The following is a 20,575-nucleotide window of genomic DNA, read 5'->3' on the forward strand; positions in this document are numbered from 1 at the left end:
CTAGCTATGTGTTAATTATTAGCCCATTTCTATCAATCTAAATATTTCCATGTGGTCTTGGCTTACTGGAGAATGCCCAGATCTGTTACTCCTTTGGTGGCTATGTGGCGTCTCTCTGAATTCTCTCCCTACCTTTCCCAGAATTCTCCTTGTCTCCTGGCCCCACCTATCTTCCTGCCTCTATTGGCCAACCAAGAAGAAAAGCATATATACAGAAAGACATCCCCCATCACTCCATTGTATCCAGATCTGCTCTGTGATCCTGGGGCTCCTTGGGTGCACATTAGGACATACTAGCTGGGTCATGCTCTCCTCACAGACAAAGGCAGGAGCTCCACACGCACGCTTCAAGGGTTAGCTTGTGTTCCAGCCTCGGGCATCAGCTTTTCACAGATCACAGTGCCAGCATCAAAAGCCTCATTTAACCACCATCAGAGAGAACTACAAAGTCACAGGATGAAGGACGCAGATCAGGAATGATGTCCCTTGTTAGATAGGAAAACAATACTGTGTGGAAAAGCAGCATTTGCAGCATGATCACGACTGACAAGGAATTTGTCTGGCTCTTGGTGAATTGAGCATCCATTGCTGGTCTAACTGAGCACATGAAGGAGGAGATTGGGTGAGGTCAGAGCTCACTCATATGAGCAAGGTTGGCAGGGCCCATGCTCCAAATTGGAACCATGAAGTCAGAAGTTGTGAGCCTGATGGGAACCCTGGAATCTGGAACGTGACTCCAGAAAGGAATGACCTAAGGCCCTCTCTCCTACAGGAGCCAAGAGCTTCTGGACATGGACACAGTTACATGTACACCCAAGGCAGACTCCTCTCTCTACCACTGAGAAAGCTCTCCACAGCTCCAGGGTAGGAAGGCTTTGGCAAGGGTCTTTCACTGCCTACCAACTGCTAATACTGCTTCTTCAGCTGTGCTGTTCCTGTTCTGCAGAGTTTCAGAAGCAGCTATGAAGAGATGGACAGTTGAATAATGACAGCTATCATTTAAGGGATGTCCTGGGATTAAGTACGAGCACTTTTGATGGGTAACCAGGCAGAGCCGACACCATTGGCTGTTGGATTCCCATCTTCACTACAGCTCCACAAGGACCCACGGGGCCAGCATTCGATGGGGTTCAGACACAACCCCGCCTTCTAGTTGTGTCTCTGTTTCATTACCCACCCACCCCCACCCCTGTTTGTGGTCTTATCAAGCAGCGCTCTGAGCTGTCAGATCATGGTATTGAGGTTTGTCCAGCAGAGACAGCAGCACGTTTGTGGTCTTATCAAGCAGCGCTCTGAGCTGTCAGATCATGGCATTGAGGTTTGTCCAGCAGAGACAACGGCAGTTCAGAGGAGGAGCCATAGAATCAAGGAGGGGCGCTGCTGCGGCAGCAGTGGGTGATTGACAGATGCAAGTGGGCACACACACAGAACACGGATCTGTCACTGCAGATGAGTTGGGGATTTGCCACCTAGAGAGTGACTCAGACCGGACTGCGCAGCAGCGCACAGGGTGGGGTGAATCGGATGGAAGAACTTGGCTTTCTCTACGCAGTCAGAGCCCAAGGAGACTCCTCAGCACACAGCCCGGTCTGGGTCTTTTAGCATCTCCATTGCGTGTTCTCAGCTGCTCCTCTACTACCTTCTGTCCCTCCGCTGTGGTGTAGGACTGTTTGCTTTTTTCCCCCTCCCTGAGCATTTCTCTGAACGTCTTAGTCCTCTACCCACAGCATCTGTGAACTGAAGGCTAGTTCATTCATTGCCCTACCCCTAGCAAGCAAAGTGAATTACTTAAGGTCCGTGACATAAATGTCCTAGTGAACCAATGAGTAGGGAGAAGAATCGTGTCTTTTTATGCATGGCCAAACCCAGCTATCTTCTGGTTTGATTGACAGGAGATCGTTATGTATCAAATATTTGTAGAGCAGATAAAGAGAGGAAATGGGATGAATTGGCCCAATATAGGATGATCATTATGAGTTCAGAGTGGAGTTGGTGAATGGGCTCTCTTTCCCCGTTGCTCCGTGGAAACACCTGCCATCGTGGAAACACCTGTGAAATGCTGGCCACTGTTTAAATACCTTGAATGCTCATGTAATTAAGTTTTAAGAGGCAGACCTTTCAGCTTTTTGTAGATGAAGAAACGGGCTGGGAGAGTATAAGCAAGCTCTCCCGAGTGAATGAGAAAAAAGCAGGAGGCCGAGCTGGATTCCCACAGGAGCCTCCGCTGGGCTTGCTCAATTCTCCTCCAGCAAGGGAGGCAGCATGTTCCAGAGACTTGTTATGCTCTGCCAAAGCTTGTGATTTCTGGACTTTTCCCAGTTTATTCTGGAAGTTGATCAAGGAATGGATTCAAGGGCTCCTTGCATGCCTGCTTTTCCAGCTTTTTTTTATGAAGGTGGAGGAAGGGAGGTGGGCAAACAGTTCTTAAAGGGAGAGAGGCCAAGGACACAGGAATGGATGGTCTCAGGCCAGCAGGACCATGAGGTTAGCTGCCTAGAACGGTTATCAGCTTTGATGCCAGCATCATCAATGTAACTCACAAAGGACCAGTGCCTGGGGTCAATTAAAGCCCATCAGTGTGGCTTCTTCTGGGTTTCAGAAGATCCGAAAGTTCAGGGTAACCCCAACACAGCAAAACATGGGTAAGCTTAAAGAGAAAGAGGTTTGGTGATAGACTGCGGGGTCCCTCTGTGGGAGGGAGTCGCACCTGCTGGCAGGAATGGAGGAGGACACCCTGCCAACATTGCGTATTGACCAAGACAGGGTCTGCTATAAAGGAGGATTGAGTCCCTGTGCTATTAAGGCCTCAGTACTGGGCTTCCGAACTCACCCAGTTACACAGGAAAAAGTACAATTGTGTGTGTGTGTGTGCACGTGCACGTGCGTGTGTGCATGCGTGTGTGTGTGTGTGTGTATGTGTGTGTGTGTGGTCACTGTGGTTCTGAAAAATGTGTGCAAGCCTTGGCGTGTGGTCCCCACTAACATGTAGACCTGGGCCTCTCAACAACGCGTTAAATCACTCATTTACACACACTTACAGTCATGATGTCAATTGCCAAAAGGTTGGAATTTGGTAGCTCTTGGTTTATTGCATATTTCCATCGTTTGTATGCATATTTGTTTCTAGTTATTGTCGTTATTTTATTCCCCTGTGTAAAACAAATTTCAAGGTGGGAAGTTGTGTCAGCTATTTTCCTCCCTGGAAAACAGGAAATCGCTAACTTCGATGGAAATTGCTGATGCTGACCAACATCACAAATGGTGTAAGATCTGAGATTAAGGAAGCCACTCTTGAAGTGCCGCCTCTTTTAAAATATTTTGCGTAGTGGTATATTTAGAAACTCGACATGTGGCACTTGCCCCTCCCACGGGGTCTGAAATCTCCCATATTGTGCACGGATTACATCGCGTTAAATTTAGAAACGACAAAGTGATGAGCAACCTTTCAGATTCGAAAACCAATTAGCAATCGTGTGGGGCTGAGCTCCGAGAATAGTACCACGGCACAGTTAGCTGTCCAGGAGAAGACACTGGGGATCCAGAATTTCAAAACTCTGAAGCAGACACCCTTGGGATTAATCTCCGGCACCACAAAAGAGCCCACCCAAGGACTCCTCTAAATAGCTTTCCTAGTCCTTTCCCGAGAGCATATTTCAACTTACACAATGTCAATGTAGTGCACAAGAGTCTCAGTTCACACACAATGTTCCCCCTCACACCAGAATTTTGCAATATGATAGCTCCGTGAAATGAAACCGTGGGTCAGGTCCTCCGCTCTGTAACCTGGCCTTCTCCTTTGGACCGGCCCGTGCTCCCTCATGTAAAGCTTCGACCTAATTCTCTGTTGCCTCCAACAGTGGGTGGAGCTCCATCCTGGATGCTCATGTCGCTAGCTGGCATGTGTTATTCTTGTGTCCCAGCAGTTCTGAACTGGGTGCTTGAATTCTTCTCCTCTTGTTAACACTCTGGCTTACAGAAATCGCATGAAGCATTTATTGTCGTCTTAAAGACTAAAGGTACCACTGCTCCAAAATGTTGGGATTGGGGTTAATCCCACAAGCTTTGAAATGACCCTTCACAAAAGTTCTTGAAAACACACACACGCGCGCGCACACACACATGAGCTATAGACATCCTATAATGAACACTACTTCCTACAGATACACCATCCTTAATCCATCAGCCAGTCCCCTCAGACTAATTGATTTTTTAACCTGGCCCACTCCTCATTCTTGTCAAAATGTGAGTAGGCCAGTTGTACTTATTCCAGTAATCTTAGCCATTGTAGCTTGCAGACATCGTCCCTGAGACTATTCCTCACCCTAACAGTGATGCACAGATGACCACACCCAGCCACTTAGTGCCGTGGTACACACTTGCATTACTTAACTATGTAAGTGTGCGTCTTATGCCCCACTGGTTCATAAATTCTCGAGATCAGAAAAATTATTTTCTTCTGTTTTTACTCAGATGTCTACAGAACCTTGTTTATAATTTAACTCAGTAGGGGGGAAATATTAAGCATTTTTATTTATAATTAAGTAGAGGTAGCCTGAACTAGACTATCAAGGCCAAGCTTATATTTCTTCAATTATTGGGTAAGTAAAGCCTTGAGGATGTTTGGCCTCTACGCTTATGTCAAGTTCAAATCTGGTTTTGTCTGGAACATAAAAAGCACTAGGTGTTCTAGTGTGTTTTTTTTCCTACGCCGCACCCTTCGTCTTGGTTACTCTGGCGCTGACATAAAACACCCCGACAAAATAGAAATAGTTTATTTTGTCTTCCGGTTTCAGAGGTACAGAGTCTATTTCAGTGAGGAAGACACTGTATCCATACTCAGAAAACACAGGGTGAACAGGAAGTGAGGCTGGACTGTCAAAACCTCAAGACCATCCCACAGTGACTCAGTTTGCCCAGCAAGGCTCCGCCTCCTAAAGGCTCCCAAACATCACCACCACTGTGGACCAAATGGTCAGATATGTGATCCCGTGGCAGGGAGTAATTTTACATTCAATAAACAATACCCTCCTATTAGGATTTTAATTGGCACTCATCCCACGTGGCGTTTGAGGGGAAGCTGTCTGGCATATTCATACCATGGGCCTTTTTTAAAAAATAAGTTGCCTTGCACTGAAATGGCTAAAATGTGTTTTGTCGGGGAGGCAGGAAGAAGAGGCCGGAAACATGAGAGGGTGATTGCTCATAAATTGAGCCAACCTCAGACACTCCCTCTTCTCAGGTAAGAGTAGACATCCCTTTCCCCAAATGGCTCATGACAACCATTTTTTTTCTTATGTCAGTTGTCTTCATTTACACAGGCCTAATTTAAGTTTCTTCCTTACTTACCCAATAAATCAAAGAAGTTTCTTCCTCTGAGACAATTTTTTTTTTAAGATTTATTTCTTTATTACAGATACAGTTTGTCTACATGCCAGAAGAAGGCATGCACCAGATTGAATTGTAGATGGTTGTGAGCCACCATGTGGTTGCTGGGAATTGAACTCAGGACCTCTAGAAGAGCAGTCAGTGCTCTTAACCTCTGAGTCATCTCTCCAGCCCCGAGACAATTCTTTCCTAACGCTGTGTCAAAGCCAACGGCCCTGAAAGTTAGGAGCCAATGGCTTTCTTAGGAGCCTTGCTCCTGTAAAGACCCATTCCGTCTTTCCTAACTCCTCCCTGCTTTTCGCTGCCACTATTTCATATTCACTCCAGTAACTGTTTACATGTTCCTACCACACACGCACAAAAAAAGAGTTTGAACGCACTGCTCAAGTGGGCGTAGTGAGAATCCCCACTATCCACTTAGAGCATGTTTGCGTTTGATTAGATGAACTTCAGTGTAACCCACAGAGTAGACCATGATCTCTATTTTTACCGCCCTCACAGAAGACAAGACTCCATAGGCTGATGATGACTTTCATTCCACCTAGGTTTATATGAATATAATATTAATTGTGTATGTTTGTACGTGGGGGTGGTTTCGTACTCTTGAATGTCTATCTTAGCCAGGAGAGGCCATCGGATCCCCTGGGAGTTACTGGCAGCTGTGAGTTGCCCAGTGTGGGTCCTCTTGAAGAGCAGTGGGTACTCCCACGCACTGAGTCATCCCTCTGTCCGCCTTGCCTTTACCCCGTCGTATCAATTTTCCAGTGTTCTTGTTTCATCAGGGCTTTTAAAATTCCACACTTCAATACTGTTCTGTGAATCTGTGATTTCTCTAGACTTAGCCAGATTTATCCTTTATTATTCGTGGCTCTGGCCAGTCACGTCAGTCTCCTAGTCCTGTTTTGCTTCCTCGGATGCATCCTAAACTTCCCTTTAGCATGACCGAGGTAGATGCATTAATCCAGACATGGGACGATTCTTTTTCCTCCCGCTTTACAGATAGATACTCTGTGGAAGTATAGTTTAGGGGAGCTGGCAGGTTCCCGTTATGATTAGCATTCTATCTATAAATCTTGCTACCTGTCTTTTGTTTACGATCTGCACTTCCTAACGAAACTTGAAGCTTTTCCTCGTCCTCATTGTCTCACTCTAGTGAGACACTGTGACAGTTTCCTGTTAATTCCTCTTACTTGATATTTGCTGACTCCCAGATGCCAAACTTCTCGATGATTTTCAGGCACCAGAGAACACTGCTTTACCTCATCTTTATGTCCTTTAAAAGCCCTCATTGGATGCGTAGCACCGAGTGCATTTAAAACATATCTAATTAGAACACATACATGCAAACAGAGTAGGTATATACAAACAGACATATGTAGGGGAGTAGATATGCATCTACAAAGGTCTGTGTTGTTTGAGAGTAAATCAGGTATGTGTGTGTGTCTGTGTGTGTGTGTCTGTATCTGTGTGTGTGTGTGTCTGTGTGTGTGTGTCTGTATCTGTATGTGTGTCTGTATCTGTGTGTGTGTCTGTGTGTGTGTGTCTGTGTGTCTTTGTGAGTGTGTGTGTGTCTGTGTGTGTGTGTGTCTGTGTTTGTGTATGTCGTTTTGAGTGTAAAACATGTATATGCAGGTTCCAAACGAAGCCAACGAAGGGCATTGGAACCCTGGAGCTGGAGTTATAGTTGGTTGTAAGCTGCCCAGCCTGGGTGCTGGGAATTTAGCCCAGGTCCTCTGGAAGAGTAGTATTGCTGAGCCATCTATTTCTCTAATGCCAGGACTGTAGTTTTTAAAGGTGCTTAGATCTGACCTCCTACCTTCCTTGGGTCAGTGTTATGTCTGACACACACAGCCCACTAAAACTCTGCTTTGAAGCCAACAAGAATTGTCATGGGAACTTCAGGTAGAAAGTGCCAGCCACCTGCTTTTCTGTTCATGTCTACCTAGACTATAAGGATTCTGTGTCCAGATACAGCTCTCCTTTTCACACTGTACTGGGTTACTAAAGACGGTGTCCAGCACATGATAGGTCCTAGATACCTGCTGCGGAATGTGTGAGTGAGCAGGGCTGCCTCCCATAAAGATAATGGTATCCAGTCACCGTCTTGTGAAGCATTGCTGACATGTTACTATTCTTCGAGGGAAATGAATTAAGACTCACATCGTTTTAAATAATGGACATGATGCTATTAGACAGAGGAGAAGTAAGTTCGTGTTGGAACCTGCACCTATCTGGGGGTGGGTCTATTAATGCCTCTTAAGATCAAAGCTGGCCAACGGGATCAAAGGATATTTAAAAGAGCAGGGGAGCCACCATAGGATCCTTGAGAACCTACAAGGAGCTGTCCGTGGTGCTGACTATGTTACCTCTGGAGCAACAGAACCTCAGTCTAGGCTTCTTTTGCTCACGAAGAAATTCCCTTCTCACTGACTAACTCTGACACTGGCCACCTTGCTTGCTTTTGCCTCCCAGGGACAGGCTGTAATCACCTGCCTGTAGACTCAACTGGAGAAAATCCACACTCTCAGCCTTGCTTCCTAGAGCTCCATTGCCTTCAATCATCTCTCTCTAAATCAGCCTCCCCGGACACTTGGGACACTCTAATCAGAACCTACAACAAGGACTATTGCCTTCTAGGAGTTTGACAACCAGAAGGACACATGTGGGCTAGTCCAGAAGATAATGCTACTGTGGTGTAATTTCTTTACTGAGTTGAGGCTTTGTCACGCCAGACCTCTTCTCACGTCCACTAAGCATGCCCTCCACTATAGCAATCACTCTGCAGCCCTCACATTCTCCGGACTAAATAACAACAGTCTCTAGGCTGGCATTTAATGGGAGGAAATAAAAAAAAACCCTGGCTTTCTGATAATGAACCTTGCAAGTTTTTCACTCCTTGTTTGAAGGCACTGTCGTTTCTCCTCCATAGACACAATTGGGGGGAGGGGGAGGTTCAGGACCTAAAACTGATGTTACACGTGAATCACATTGAGATCTACAAATCTGAGAAAAATGTCAAGAAGAGGGTGTCACTGACTTTCCGAAATGGCCGTTAGCTTACTCCAAGATGGAAGCTCGGTGCTTATTTAAGCATCTCATTATTGCCTTGCCTGCCATCCTTCAGCCAGGCCCACTCCGCCAAGAGAAATAGCTATCTGGAAACGAGCCTCTCTCTGTGAAGCCCCTGCTTCACCACTGTATAATGAGGGGAGTAAGATGTCGCTCACCTAAATCCAGGAGCAATGCAATTCTTTCCTGGATATTTGTCATCTCTGGAGTGTATAATTTTTATGACACTCAATTGCTCAATCAGGGTCAGCCACTCAGCTCATTAAGGGTCTGAAGCAGGAAAAAAAATACAAATGGCAAAGAAAAGTCAGAATCTAAGCAGGTGCCAGCACGTCTATCAGCTGCCCCTTTTATCCTTTTTTTCTTCTTAAGTTCAAATGTTTTTAGTTGTTCGTGAGCTTCCCTAATTAGTAGGAGCAGAAACGCTCCGGTTTCGTGAATGTGGTGCTGAGAAGGAACCCGGCAGCCACGTGTGCTGCTGGGGAGGCTTGACCGCCTTCTTGCCGTGAGCCTAATGTCCGGTAAAGTACAGGGGTGATGAAAGCTGGTTCAGCAACACAAGGATCTGATTTTGTGTCCTCAGAACCTACATAAAAGCCAGAAGCTAAGTGCATACCTGCAATCACTGTGCTCTTAAGGAGAGGCGGTAGCTGGGAACAGGGGAGTCTTCCTAAGCGTACAGTTAAGCCATCCTATAATATGCAGCTGCCAGCTGCAGACAACAAAGGATGCTGTCTCAAACACAGTATAAGTGACGATTCAAAGCCAAGATTGTCCTCTGACTGTCACATTTACCATGGTACATGCACAGTGGCACCTCTACACACAAAGACACACACACACACACACACACACACAGAGGAAGACACAAGCACAAAAGGACACACCCATGCCTAAACACAAACGCAAGACAAAATTTAAAGAAAGATATTTAAAAAATTTTCATGAAGGTTCAAAGGTCTAGCAAAAATCATCCGTATGGTAAAAGCCACTAAATATTCTCACAAATACTGGTCACTCAGCATAGTCCTGGGTGTTGTGCCTGCAAAGCACTGCAGTGACATTTAACAACAATTCCCAGATTGACAAGTGAAATACCCCCCCCCCAAGTACCAACGGCTACCCTCAGCCCTCAGTGCTATTCCTCTGCTGTGGCGATTCCAGGTTGCCAGCCCTCTGCTGGGGGAGAACCTCAACAGCCCAGCTAAGTCTCCTTTGTGGGCTGGGTTGCTCACCAGTGCCATCTGGCTGTCAGTGGGGGCACTGCAGGAAGGGAGGCTGAGACAGACACACGGGAGAATTCCCACTTTAAGGAAGGCCTACACCTCAAAGTTAAGGAGTATATAAAAAAAGTCATCTCCTGTCCCTGACTTTTAAAAACCACACTTAGATTGAAACAGCCTTTCGTGGTGAAAAAAAATGTTGAAGAGATGAGAATATCAAACAAAATACTCTGTTCAGAAGAAATGCTGGGAGAGTGGGAAATTAATAAACGAGAAGTTGGCAGAAAACCCCTGTGCGTGCAAAACTGGTACCTCTTGGAAAAGAAAGGTTTAAGGACCAGGATTTACTGCCACACATAAAAGATTTGCATGAGAAGATGGAGAAAGTGACATGTTTAGGTTACAACAGCTCACTTGAGAGAGAGAGAGAGAGAGAGAGAGAGAGAGAGAGAGAGAGAGAGAAAGAAAGAGAGAGAGGGAGGGAGGGAGCAGAGAAGCCTCCTCAGCCAGAAGGTTCTGCCAGTGTCATCCCCAATCTTCCCTGTCCCGGGGTGAGCTTGTTAGCAGCCTTGAAGGGACTCCCTGGTCACCTGAAGGGCCTGTCCCTGCTGATGGGTTTCGTAATACTAATTAACTAATTCCCAGCCACAGGAAGGGAACCTGTGAAGGTTCTCCAGAGGCAGACCGAACAGTAAATGGCGGCAGGCTTCTCCATTTTCGGTTAGATGGAGTGGCACATTGTGACAGCAACAAGTGGACTGGGCTTTCCTAATGACAAGAGATCCGTGAGGGTTTCATTCCCATAAGTGAAGAGAGACTCTGGTCCACCCTTGCGCACATCAGAGCAAGATTCTCTGCCTTGGGTTCTGTTCCTGTGCCGCCGATGTGAGATCTAATCCAAGATGCCACTTTTCGAGACCGCTTCTGTTCTCTTGAGATGTCTGACAGGGCACACAGCACAGGGACCAGAGAGAACAGCCAGCCTAATTAAACCCATACAGGTGCCCTCCACCCCCAGCTTAATTAAACCCATACAGGTCCCCCCACCCCGCTGTGCGGTCTCTGCGCCCAGCCCTGACTCCAGCCAGCCCCACCCCCCACCACCACAGGTCTCCACTGTTTGTGTTGCAGATCTCCTGCTCACATGGCAACTGTTGCTATGTTTGCAGTAATAAGCGGGTGATGCTAGCGTCTCGGTAATGACTGCGATACAAGAGCCATGATTTCCAAATGGATTTTTGAAGTCGCTCGCACAATGGTGCTGCACAGAGCGGCAGCTCTAATTTTCCATAGATTCTCTTTCTTTTCACCTTTAGCGTCTTCTGTATGGACTGAATCTGGCCCCCGTGGAACAGCGAAAGTGGTAGTTTTCTTCCTTTGGCTTGCTAGTATTTAAAACTGATGTTTTGTTTTTTAAGGGGCATTGTTTCTCATTATCTCTTTAGAATCTATGGGATCCTGTAATTTTTTTTCTGCTTAAGTAACAGCAATTAAAGCTATCAGAAACCATCAGGGGCCCAGGAAGGAAACAGTTCCTGGATTAGCCACAGGAGAAGGGGCGGCATCTGCTGTTAATATCTGTGACATTAGCTGGATGCCTGTATTAAGGAGCCGATGTGTGAAGGGTCCCAGTCGCAAATAATTCTGAAGAATTTTCACGAGTGGATATTTGCCATGCTGGCTGTTCTGTTCCAAAACAGACGGTGAGCAAATGGAATCTGTTTTGTTTCCTGACCGTAACCGAGTGCTTACTCCCCAGCGAGGGTTCCAACTGCACCTTCGGGAGAGGTGGAGGCTGCCTCAGCTGGAGGAGAATGGAGAGCCACCCACGGTTATGCCAAACTGGCCCAAACCGTGGAAGATGTGTGTTTGCTTTCATCGCTGACCGTGGTTCAGACATTTGTAAATTTTTTTCTGTAGGCTCGTCATAATACTGACAGCCACAAGGTAGGGACCATGGATCGGTAATCCTCCACCAGTGAGCAGGCTTTTAAAGGCAGAGAGAAAGAAAGACCCACTGTTTACAACTAGCAAACATCGGGCCTTGGCTTCAGCCTGGATCATCCTGACTCCCAAATCTCCAGGCTTTTCGCTCCTTGCTGTGTAGTGAGACACCAGAGGACTGCTCTCATACCAAGCCCCTCCCCGTGTGATACCCACAAAACCCTCCCCACGTAGGGTGTCGGGACCCACATTGCATCCATAATGAAGCAGTAACAGCAACATCTGAGGGGATCTGTAGAAGGAGAACCTCAGAGACCTGGCTGGTCCCAGCTAGCACCTCAACAAGCATTAGACACGTGCTGGAAACACGTGCATTGAAATTGCAGGTGTGTAGCTGGGCGTTGGTGGTGCACGCCTTTAACCCCAGCACTCTGGAGGCAGAGGCAGGCGGATCTCTGTGAATTCGAGGCCAGCCTGGTCTACAAGAGCGAGTTCCAGGACAGCCTCCAAAACAAAACAGAGAAACCTTGTCTCGAAAAAAACAAAAACAAACAAAAAATTGGAGGTGTGCTACTCCAGTCTCTAATGTATTTAGGATGCCCCCCCTTCCTTTGGCTCCATAGCTCCCTCCCTCCAGCGTTGTAAAGCTGCCACTCAGCAATGCCAAACCCAGGTGTACATGTAGCGGAAAGTGTCTCTGCCTTCTTAGGAGAAGGTGTTTCTGCCTTAACTAACTTAGCACATCCATGTGACATGTGTGTGTAAAGCCGTCTGATGCAGCGCATGACAGGAAAGAAAGCATTGAAGGGCTGTGACGCATGCTTCTACCTTAATTCCTGCGGGCGTGCCTACCGAGAGCTACAGGTCAATACAGAAATGGAAAAGGCTTCTGATTCTCAAGGAGCAGCCACCTAAATACACGGGCTCCAAGCAAACAGGGCTCTTCTACTGGATTCTAAAATCCCCTTCATTATTCATGGGGGACAAATGATTCTCATCCAGCTCAACCAATGCATGGCAAAATAAATGACAGGCATATGAAACAAATAGAAATGATATCTGTTGCTGGCTTTCCCTATCGCACATTACAGGATGGAATGTGTGTGACTAGGGGGTAGTACCTGCCAACTGAGTTTCAGGTTTATGAAAAAAAAAAAAAACGTATTGCTTCTGCACCAGCACAGCTATCGTTCTTTGTAAAGAGTGGGCGAGTCTATGCTTATTGAAGGTTTAACAGGCTTACATAATTATTAAGGCCAATAAGTAAATTAATGTATACCTTTATGTTTTAAGCATATGGATAAAATCATAATTGAAAGATCACAGCATTCCCTTTTCTACTACTGGCTAGTAAGTTGGGCTAACACCTTTCTTTTTAAAAACTGCATGCATTTACTATGTGTGCATGTGTGTATTGTATGTATAGAGTAGTCACTTGCATGTGCGTGCACATATGTGCATGTGCATGTGTGTGTGTCCATGTGTATGAGTGTGTGTGAGTGCATTTACTATGTGTGCATGTGTGTATTGTATGTATGAAGTAGTCACTTGCATGTGTGTGTACATGTGTGCATGTGTGTGTATGTGTGTGTGTCCATATGTATGAGTGTGTGTGAGTGCATTTACTATGTGTGCATGTATGTATTGTATGTATGGAGTAGTCACTTGCATGTGCATGCACATGTGTGCATGTGCGTGTGTGTGTGTCCATGTGTATGAGTGTGTGTGAGTGTGTGTGCATGAGTGAGCACCAGAGCAAGCATGAAGAAGTTTCAGAGGACAACTTGTTGTGTCAGCTCTCTCCTTCAACATGTGAGAATGAGCTCCGGTTGTCAGGCTTACAATAAATGCCTTCAGCCACTGAGCCATCCCTGAGATACAAGCTGACACCCTCTGTTGTAATTTGTTCAAAACTAGTGCGATCCATTTATATAGATTTGGTTGCATAAAGAGGCATCTTTACCTGAAAGAACACTGTGTATAATTTAAATGTAGCTAGAATTGGAAAGCTAATGGATCTTAATCACTTATCGCAAATGTATGCTGAGCTCCTTCACAATGCACATTATCTCTCAGACACCCCGGTGTTTGGATGGGCTGGTCTTTGGTAGTCTCTTGACAATCCACATAATTTTACGGCATAGCCTGCTCTGTTAGCTGTACTTTCTTCATTGAAGTAAAATTAGATTATTATTAATTGTTACTGCTTATAGATGAGAAAGCACCACACAGAGCTGTGTGTTCCCTTATTGCTCCAACACCGTCCTCCTCTTGATTCCGTTGCCCTCCCTCCGTAAGGTGGCCGCACTGACACATCAGCATTCATGTTCAGCATCCTTTCAGGGTGCCTGCTAAACACTATGTTCTCCGGCAGACATGGGAAACACCAGGGTACATGATACATCATTCCGGTCCTGGAGAGACTCGTGCTCACTGAGGGTGCCGGAGAAGCAGAGAGCATGGACATGCTGAAGCAAGGGTGTGATCCCATGGTGATCTAGGGAGGCTTAGGGAGAATGAGACGGGGAGTCGGGGGCATCGGGGCAAAGGCACGGAAATAGGAAACCATGTGACGTGGCTGGAGAACTGTGTCGTTGGTACAGTGAGGGCAGAAGCTGTGGGTGGGGATGTAGCATGAGCAGAGGCAGAAGAGGAGACCAGGCTGCTTTGCATCCAGGAACAAGGGAAAGGACCAGAGCTGCTTCTCACCCACTGCTTCCCTTCTGGCCACCCAGGCGAGGAACAAGTACCCCATCTGGGTGTGACCCCTTACAACAGGCAGTGGTCAGCCCTGAAATCGCTCTGTGGCGTGACTCAAAGCTCTGGGTGACACCGAGCGAGTAATCACGGTTCTCCTACGGCTGTCTGAGGACCGGCTGTGTCAAAAGCTCCAGGTGGGTTTGAAGGGAGCAATGCAGATGGCGCTTACGTAGCTCAGGTGTAGCCGATAGCGCGTCGAACACAGCATCGTCCCTTGGAATTGAGCAAGCCAGGTGGCTCTTGGTCCATTGCCTGTGCCGTACGCCCAAAAGCAGCCTGCCGAAAGGTCTAGCCACTATTTCCTTTTAAGAAGAAAGGAATAAGTTACCTGGTCTTTGTGTCTACCGTTTGCTGGTTTCCACAGTGAAAGGGGGGTATGATGAGTCCGGGATCTATCGAAATCACTGTCCAGCACCTCAGCCATACCCTGCTTCTGCTCCATAGCATCTCCACCCATAGTCCCATCTGCCTTCATCCTCTAGGGCCTCGAATAATAAATATCCAGGGCTCACTGAATATAGAAACTGGCACCTGCTGCCCTAGGACAGCCTCTGTATGGCTTCCCTCACTGGTAACAGATTCCTGCCATGTTCTTCACCGAGGTGCATGCTCCTTGCAGCATGCCCGACTCTGCAAGAGCTGCTTCCCCACTAACACCCCTAACTGGGAGCTGGGGGCCGGGGGCGGAGCTCTGAATTCCTTGAATCGGCTTCCCTGCCTCTCTCCAAGGTAGATTGCTTGACACGGGAATCCAGAATGTGTTTTGCCACAGTGCTGACACTCCTCATGACACAGGAAGAAATCACAGTTGGCGCTTCAGAGTGGATGCTAGCTTTTGGACTCTTAGCAAGCCCTTCGTGGAGGAGTTTGGTTGTGGGGATCCACAGATGCTCTCTGCTCCGCTCCGCTCCATGTGTGGGGTGACAGGCTCATCTGATGGGCCTGAGATCACAGCAGAGGTACACAGGAGGAGGGGGATGGTTGATTGCAAATGCGGGGTTCCCAGTATCATGTTGAGCAGTTACCCTAGGACTCAGAAACGAGCTGAGGCCGCGTCACTTCTCGCAGTGAGTCAAGCACTTTAACCCGGTGAAATAACTATCCTGATCAGAGTGTGTCCCTGCAAAGTGGAGGCAGGGACGTTGGCCCGTTGCTGAAAGCCAAAGGCGCTCCTCTCCATGTTTGCCCAATGAGACCATGCTAACAATTCCCCACCCGTGTGAAGAGCGGGCGCTTCCTGTACCCCTCATCCTCTCCTCTCCCTCACTCTCTGCTGAATCTAACTATCAAGGCTGGAGTTGTACAGCACACAGGACAGCCGGCCACTTAGCTCTCTGCTAACTGCCTAACTGATGGAGTCATCCTTTTTTGTCTCCGAGTCTCGTGTTCAGGGTTTGAAGAGCTAGATTGATGAGCATTACCAGGGAGAAATGTTTCTTGAAGAGTAAGCAAAGCCGGTGACACATTACTTCAGAGTTTAGTGAAATTCGGGAAATCTAATTCTATTATCCTGTCAAATGCTCACATAAAGGACACCTGAAATCGTATTTCAGATGCATCTGTGTAGAGACTTCAGAAGCCACAGACACATCTGTAAAAGCTGGGGGAATCGACTGCTGACAGGCCATTGTTCTACGAAGCGAGTAAATAATCTTCCAGCAACTAATTAAATAAAGTTATCTTGGTGCCGCAGCGCCTGCTCTCCCTGGGAGCGGCTGTCAGACAGTTAATGATAGCCGTGTTTTCTCGGCTTTCTCAAAGGCTTCTGGACGTTTACACAGGCAAATTCACCCAGGCACACCAAAGCAGCAGCCTTCTTGCGTGAAATCACGGAGCAGAGTGTAGGAATGCAGACTTTACAGGGCGTGTTCTGCCCGATCATTGAAGTCCTTGTTTACTTTTGCCACCAAGGGTGAGATACCAGCTAATAAATGTACTCTGGCCAGAATGCCAGGGGCAGATGTGCTGAAGCATTCCGCTACCACCCCGCATTTGTCAGAGGTCCACAACTGAAAAGACCGCGAGGCACCCTCTAGCAGCTGCTGGGTTGGATGGGCCTTGCTGAAGTGCGCGTTCTTTCAAGGGTGAATGGAAACGTAGGTGGAGCATCAGCAGACAGGCTCATTATAATAGAGTTGCTACTCTTCTCTCTGCTGTCCACCAGTCATCAGAAATGGAAATGCTATGTAGAACTTAGGACTACTAAATCTGACATATACTCCTGGTAAATATTCTCAGCTACCTGACAGACACACAATCTGTCTATCTATCTGTCTATCATCTATCAATGTATTTATCATCTATTATCTACTCCATCTTCTATCATCTATCTATCCACCATCTATCAATCTAGCTAGCATCCATCTATCTGTATGTGTGCTTCTGTGCCTGTCTGTCTGTCTGTCAATATGTCTCCATCCGTCTGTCTGTCACTGTCTCTTCCTTTCCAGTGGACAAGAGCAAATCCAGGGCCTGAGCATGCTAGACAAGTATTCTACTGCTGAGTTTCAGCCTTGCTCCCTTTCCAAGACTGGGAAGCAGGTCAGAATAGTGAGGAAATAGACCCCAGGAAGAAGACAGGTAAGTTGGGGGTTACACAGTCTGTCTAAATCCACAGTCTGGTGTGTGTTGTTTGCAGGATAGTATAAAAAATTCTGTATGCAACTTGGGTGGGAAAGAGTAACTAGTAATGATATAGGACATGGCCCACTACATCAAACACTATACCCCTCCACGACCCATGACTCTATATATTAATATGGTCGGTTGTCCCCTGACCAGTAAAGGCAACTTACTTATAGAGCTGTACAGGGTCACCATGTTCTTCATAGATAAAGTGGCCTCATTCAGTGTCATCATGTTCTACATAGACAAAGTGTCCTTAGGCAGGTTTCATTGCATTCTACATAGATAAAGTGGCCATATTGCCAGCTCTCCAAAATAGAATTGCTAACTTTCTACAATAGACGCCATTTCTTTGGGAACCTCTGTACGAGTTCAACAGAACTATAGAAGATGGTATTGGCTTCATGTGTTCCCATGAGTGGAGCAGCAAGGAAACACCATAGCCACCCTAAACCAAACGAAAACGTCACCGTCTCCGCTCCAGTGGTGGATATTATTAATAGCCCACCCCCCCTTCTGCCCCTCGTTTGGCAGGTGTTACTCATTATCTGTAATAGGAATCATTTTCCATACCGTGAGTAATTTTTAATGTGTCCTCCACCTGCAGGTGTAATTCCTTTAAAGGAGGTTAATAACATTAATCCCATTTTACAGATGGGAATAAAAGAACTGAATTATCCCATTTTCTCAGGTCAGAGAGTAAGCCAATGCCTCATTAGCTTCCATTAGAATTTTCACCCCATCCAATTCACACAGAGCCTCCTCCCCAAGATGCTTAATTACTGTCAAGAATTCTCTGGCATCCACTCCTCACTTGAGACACACCGGGTACTTCAGCCCTTAGGTTCACAAGGCACAGTGTTAGAGGCACAAGGCCTGCCCAGGAAATGGGAAATGAGTCCGCAGCTCCGACTGCAGAAGTAGGCTTCTGCATCATCGTCATTGCAGGGGCGGTGAGGAGAGTCAGCAGGGGTGAGTGGGCTGTGAGTAAGGACACACAAACGTAGATGCGGTGATTAACCGGTCTGCCGGGTGTGCCGTGTCCATTCCCGGCGGCAACATGAACAAAGCAAGCCTCACTCAACCACACGGTGAAGAGGCTGAGCTTTGGAAAGGCATTCATGGGGCTGGAGAGATGGCTCAGAGGTTAAGAACACTGACTGCTCTTCCAGAGGACCAGGGTTCAATTCCCAGCACCCACATGGGCAACTAACAACTGTCTGTGACTCTAAGTTCCGACACCCTTGTATAGACATACATGCAGGCCAAACACCAATGTGCATAGGAAGCCATCCATATAAGGAGGATAGACAGGTCACAGGAAGAGGGTTTGAGGCTGGACTGTGAGGCAAGAGGGCTTTTCTATTCAGTCTGAACTCTGGGGTCGAGGTCTGTGTTAAAGCTAGTGGTTGTGAAAACGAGAAAGACTTGGTCTCCCCTGAGAACCAGTGCCCAAAATAATGCTCTGCATTAAGAGCTATGTAGGAGTTGACTTAGTTACAGTGCCGAATTTAGGAGATGAGTCTGACAGAAGTGTGCTCAGGTCCTGAAGGAAGACAGTAAACCCAACAGTGACCAGTTACAGCAAGTAGAACCAGAACTATCATGTGCCTTAGGGAATGTCAACCCAGCAGTGCCCAGTTAGAGCAAGAAGAATGAGAATAATGGTGTGCCTTAGGGAATGTCAACTTACTACTGCCCAGTTAGAGCAAGTAGAACCAGAACTATCATGTGCCTTAGGGAATGTCAACTTACTACTGCCCAGTTAGAGCAAGAACAATGAAAACAATAGTGTGCCTCAGGTAATATTGGTCCAGAGGTGTCAGAGGAGTATACTGATCCAATGCGGGGAAAGACCCTGTCAGGTGCAACAGGCTGTCTGATTTTTGCCTGTGATGGCCAGAGGAAATGCTAGGCACTGATACAAACTTACCAGAGTCTCTACATCTCATGTATTTCTCTCTATGCTGATTCTTCAAGTACCGACCCCCCCCCCCATTCACAGGTTTGCTACAGGTTAGCTTTTTTCCTTTCCTTTTGTTTTGTTTCCTTTGATTTATCTTTAGTGGCACATAGTGGCTGTTCTCAAGCTTCCTACGTAGCCAATGGTTAAGCTAAACTTCCGGTCCTCTTGCTTGTACCTCTGGAGTGCTGGGATGACAGGTGTGTGCCATGCCAGTTCCAGAGGAGGGAACACAGACTCTCATTGCTTGCGTGGCAAACGTTTGCCAACTGGGCCGCACCCACCGCTCCCAAATGCTACCATTTCTGCAGCTCCCTTCCTTCCTTCCTTCCTTTCTCCCTTCCTTTCTCCCTTCCTTCCTTTCTCCCTTCTTTGCTTCCCTTCCTTCCTTCCTTCCTTCCTTCCTTCCATCTTTCCTTCCTTCCTTCCCTCATCTGGAAAGTGATTGCTGCTAAAACCCCAGTGTTTTCCAGGCCAGTGGGTCTGCAGTGCGGACCCAGTACTGGTCCTCACGGTGTGAGCAGGCCATTTTCAGCAAAGCATGATGCATTTCCTGACAAAGGACCAGGGGCCCCCCTGAAGGAGCAGGCTGAGAGCGAGTGTGCGCACATCTTTAGCGCTTTCTGTCTAAATGTCAGGTGCTTTGATCTCAGAGAGTAAGTCAGGATTACTTTAAAGCCCATGCTAGTCTATTCATAATGCCATTGCTGCTATGAATAATAACTTCTCCAAAGCCTGGGGATTCTGGGTCTACACCCAGCCGTTGTTTAATCTTCCAGGCAGGTGGCTGATACTCTGGCAGAACAAAAAATAAAATGAGGGACATGTGTATATCAATATCCTCCGGTGATCGAAGGCAGGAAATAATCACCATCAGCCTCGCTCCCTACCCTTCTCTGTTTGCAAAGTTCCCACGGTGAGACTTGCTGGTCCGTGTTTGTTCCTTTTTGCGAAACCTGTTTCGGGCTCTATTGGAAACTAGACATAGCAGGTGAAGCATTCAGACTCGCGGTGAATCGGAGCCAGGCACAGATAGAAGGCTGAGGACTCGGGGGGCTTCAAAGAGAGACGGTCAGGGTGGTTCTGCACTTGGATCTGCTGCCTTCCCTTTCCGGAGCCAGAATCCAAAGGCAGCAGCTGCTGCAAGCCTGCATAAATGAAGCAGGCGAGGGCCTCGCGTTCCTATGGGAACGTGCCACAGCTCCGATCACCAGGTCCCCAGACAACACTTCCTTTCAGATCTGGGTCTCACATTGAGAGACAGTGAAGAGGTACACTTCCTGAGAGGTGGCTGGGGAATATATCTGTAGTAAGAGATTCATGACCTCCCACTCCACAATGTACACATGCATCCTGGGGGTGTTTTGCCTTAAAAAATTGTGTGACAGAATCTGTCTTGTCCCCCGTGGCCCAATAATACAAGAGGCATGCGCCTAAATGCAACGAAGAAATCCCAGTAAAGCACCGCCCACTTCCTACCAGGGTCCCGATGACCCAAGTCTGGACTAAAGTTGGTGACTGCCACAGATTCGGACCCTTGGTCCCTTTGCCTAAGGCCGAGGCTTTGGGAGAAATTTTGCCTATAGGTGGAATCTAAGACCAGACT

General features: G+C 47.1%; 1 protein-coding gene across 1 annotated transcript in view; it reads left to right on the forward strand.

Moving 5' to 3' along the window:
• The window catches only part of Tnni3k (TNNI3 interacting kinase), a 266,104-nt gene that overhangs the window by 230,431 nt on the left and 15,098 nt on the right, over positions 1–20,575 (forward strand). The gene's annotated exons all lie outside the window — the stretch shown is intronic.

Source organism: Mesocricetus auratus, unplaced genomic scaffold (genome assembly GCF_017639785.1).
Source record: "Mesocricetus auratus isolate SY011 unplaced genomic scaffold, BCM_Maur_2.0 Super-Scaffold_100009, whole genome shotgun sequence".
NCBI classification, from domain to species: Eukaryota; Metazoa; Chordata; class Mammalia; order Rodentia; family Cricetidae; genus Mesocricetus; species Mesocricetus auratus.